At 39.0% G+C, this 3,134-nt stretch overlaps 1 long non-coding RNA gene across 1 annotated transcript; it reads left to right on the top strand.

The window, feature by feature from the left end:
- The first annotated feature begins 397 nt into the window (after positions 1-397).
- LOC148064533 (uncharacterized) lies at positions 398-1,277 on the top strand. Its single transcript, XR_015713413.1, has 3 exons — positions 398-605; positions 736-770; positions 869-1,277. It is a non-coding gene; the product is annotated as an uncharacterized LOC148064533 (long non-coding RNA).
- Positions 1,278-3,134: the final 1,857 nt, after the last annotated feature.

Here is a 3,134-nt window from a genome sequence, read left to right as displayed (position 1 = left end):
TATAATTTTAAATACAGGGAGTGCAGAATTATTAGGCAAATGAGTATTTTGACCACATCATGCTCTTTATGCATGTTGTCTTACTCCAAGTTGTATAGGCTCGAAAGCCTACTCCCAATTACGCATATCAGGTGATGTGCATCTCTGTAATGAGAAGGGGTGTGGTCTAATGACATCAACACCCTATATCAGGTGTGCATAATTATTAGGCAACTTCCTTTCCTTTGGCAAAATGGGTCAGAAGAGGGACTTGACAGGCTCCCAAAAGTCAAAAATAGTGAGATATCTTGCAGAGGGATGCAGCACTCTTAAAATTGCCAAGCTTCTGAAGCGTGACCATCGAACAATCAAGCGTTTCATTCAAAATAGTCAACAGGGTCGCAAAAAGCTTGTGGAAAAACCAAGGCGCAAAATAACTGCCCATGAACTGAGAAAAGTCAAGCATGCAGCTGCCAAGATGCCACTTGCCACCAGTTTTGCCATATTTCAGAGCTGCAACATCACTGGAGTGCCAAAAAGCACAAGGTGTGCAATACTCAGAGACATGGCCAAGGTAAGAAAGGCTGAAAAACGACCACCACTGAACAAGACACACAAGCTGAAACGTCTACTTGTGGACTGGGCCAAGAAATATCTCAAGACTGATTTTTCTAAGGTTTTATGGACTGATGAAATGAGAGTGAGTCTTGATGGGCCAGATGGATGGGCCCGTGGCTGGATCGGTAAAGGGCAGAGAGCTCCAGTCCGACTCAGACGCCAGCAAGGTGGAGGTGGGGTACTGGTATGGGCTGGTATCATCAAAGATGAGCTTGTGGGGCCTTTTCGGGTTGAGGATGGAGTCAAGCTCAACTCCCAGTCCTACTGCCAGTTTCTGGAAGACACCTTCTTCAAGCAGTGGTACAGGAAGAAGTCGGCATCCTTCAAGAAAAACATGATTTTCATGCAGGACAATGCTCCATCATTGCTGGCAAGAAAGGGTCTAAAAGAAGAAAAACTAATGACATGGCCTCCTTGTTCACCTGATCTGAACCCCATAGAGAACCTGTGGTCCCTCATCAAATGTCAGATTTACAAGGAGGGAAAACAGTACACCTCTCTGAACCGTGTCTGGGAGGCTGTGGTTGCTGCTGCACGCAATGTTGATCGTGAACAGATCAAAACACTGACAGAATCCATGGATGGCAGGCTTTTGAGTGTCCTTGCAAAGAAAGGTGGCTATATTGGTCACTGATTTGTTTTTGTTTTGTTTTTGAATGTCAGAAATGTATATTTGTGATTGTTGAACGGTTATATTGGTTTCCCTGGTGAAAATAAATAATTATAATGGGTATATATTTGTTTTTTGTTAAGTTGCCTAATAATTATGCACAGTAAAAGTCACCTGCACACACAGATATCTTCCTAAAATAGCTAAAACTAAAAAAGCCCTGCTCCAACTTCCAAAAATATTCACCTTTGATATTAATGAGTGTTTTGGGTTAATTAAGAGCATGGTTGTTGTTCAATAATAAAATTAATCCTCAAAAATACAACTTGCCTAATATTTCCGCACTCCCTGTATATTCTTTCATTTAAAGAAAACAACAAAAGAATAATAAATAAAAAGTATAATTTAAAAAGCTAAGTGTTAGCGAACTAGCTCTCGTGTTAACGCACCACAGAAAGTTACATTACACGCAATGAAACCTTATTTCTGAGTCAACTTAAAGCAATAATGATATCTTACCTCAATAGACGAGTGACGCGCACTTGGTTCCGTCAAGTTACTGAACAAACGTGTGGACAAAATGCTATCAATCTTTGTCAACAAGCGTGACGTCATCATCTGGCGTTTGGACGCGTGTGTGACGTCACCTCTGCAGGATCGCGATTACTGTTGACAAACGTCACGTAGACGCTCAATAAACTAAAGCTAAATAAAAAGAAAACATATGTCCATAAATGCAATCTCAATGAAAGATTCTATTTTCATAGAAAAGCACCGGATTATAAAGAATAAGCATGTATTAATCCGCGAGAGCCTCTTGACTTCCGCGATGCGTGAACAATCCAAGCTTAAAAAAATTAAAATTAAGCATTTTTACCGATTTATATTCACTCTGTACCTCCTTAAAGTGGTTTGAGGTCGGTAAGCACAATCGGGGTTAGAATCGCACTGTTGACATTAAACATTTCAAGTGCGCTTCATAGTTGTAGTATTACGGTAGCCAAAGGAAAGCAGGGGGGTGCTCTGTATATTACTGGGTGACCCGGGTCGGCAAATACCGCCGTTTTTGTCCTCCCTGTAGCGTTGCCTTATTGACGCCAGGGGGACATTGCACGGCGTAGGACGGTGTGACGCCTTGGGTGTGAGGACGTGTTGGTTTATCAAACACGTCCTCACACCCGAGGCGTCATACCGTCCTACGGCGTGCAATTCCCCCCAGGCGTCACTAGAGTGACGTTAGAGGGGGGACAAAAACGTCGGTTTTAGCCTACCCGGGTCACCCAGTATTATACCGACTTCGGGGGAGTAATCCCCGACGTCAGGGTAACATTTTAATTTAGTTTAGTGAATTGTATAATAAAGTATTAAATGATTGAATATTAAAAAATAAAACTTTAAAAATGATTAAATGATTAAATGATTAAATATTAAAAAATGAACCTTTAAATAAAGTATTGAATGATTGGATATTAAAAAATAAACCTGTCAAGTCCAACTCTTGTTCAGGTTCAAAGGACACAAGGAAAACTCAAATGTTTAATTCAATCACTTTTATTTTCTTTATTGTCAGTAATTAGGTTGTAAACCTATAAAGATAAACAAACCATTTTAATTATCCATTTAAATTAAACATTCTAAATTCATTTTAAATTCACTTAAACATTCAAACATGTTGAATTCATTCAAACAATAACATTTTAAATTCATTTAAACATTTGAATATTTTAAATTCATTTAAACATCTTAAATATTTTAAATGAATCAACAAGCACTAAATCTAATTTCTTGAATTTTCCAAACTCAGTTCCTTAACAAATATTTAAAGCAGTTAAACATCCATTCGAACATCTCAGAAGCATTCAATCAATACACAATCAAAGTAAAGAAAACATTTCACCGACCATTGGCGTCTTTGGACTGAAGCCAT

Source organism: Callionymus lyra, chromosome 15 (assembly GCF_982586985.1).
Source record: "Callionymus lyra chromosome 15, fCalLyr1.hap1.1, whole genome shotgun sequence".
In the NCBI taxonomy this organism is placed as follows: Eukaryota; Metazoa; Chordata; class Actinopteri; order Syngnathiformes; family Callionymidae; genus Callionymus; species Callionymus lyra.
Note: the sequence above shows the minus strand (reverse complement) of the source record. Positions and strands in the feature narration are given on the sequence as shown.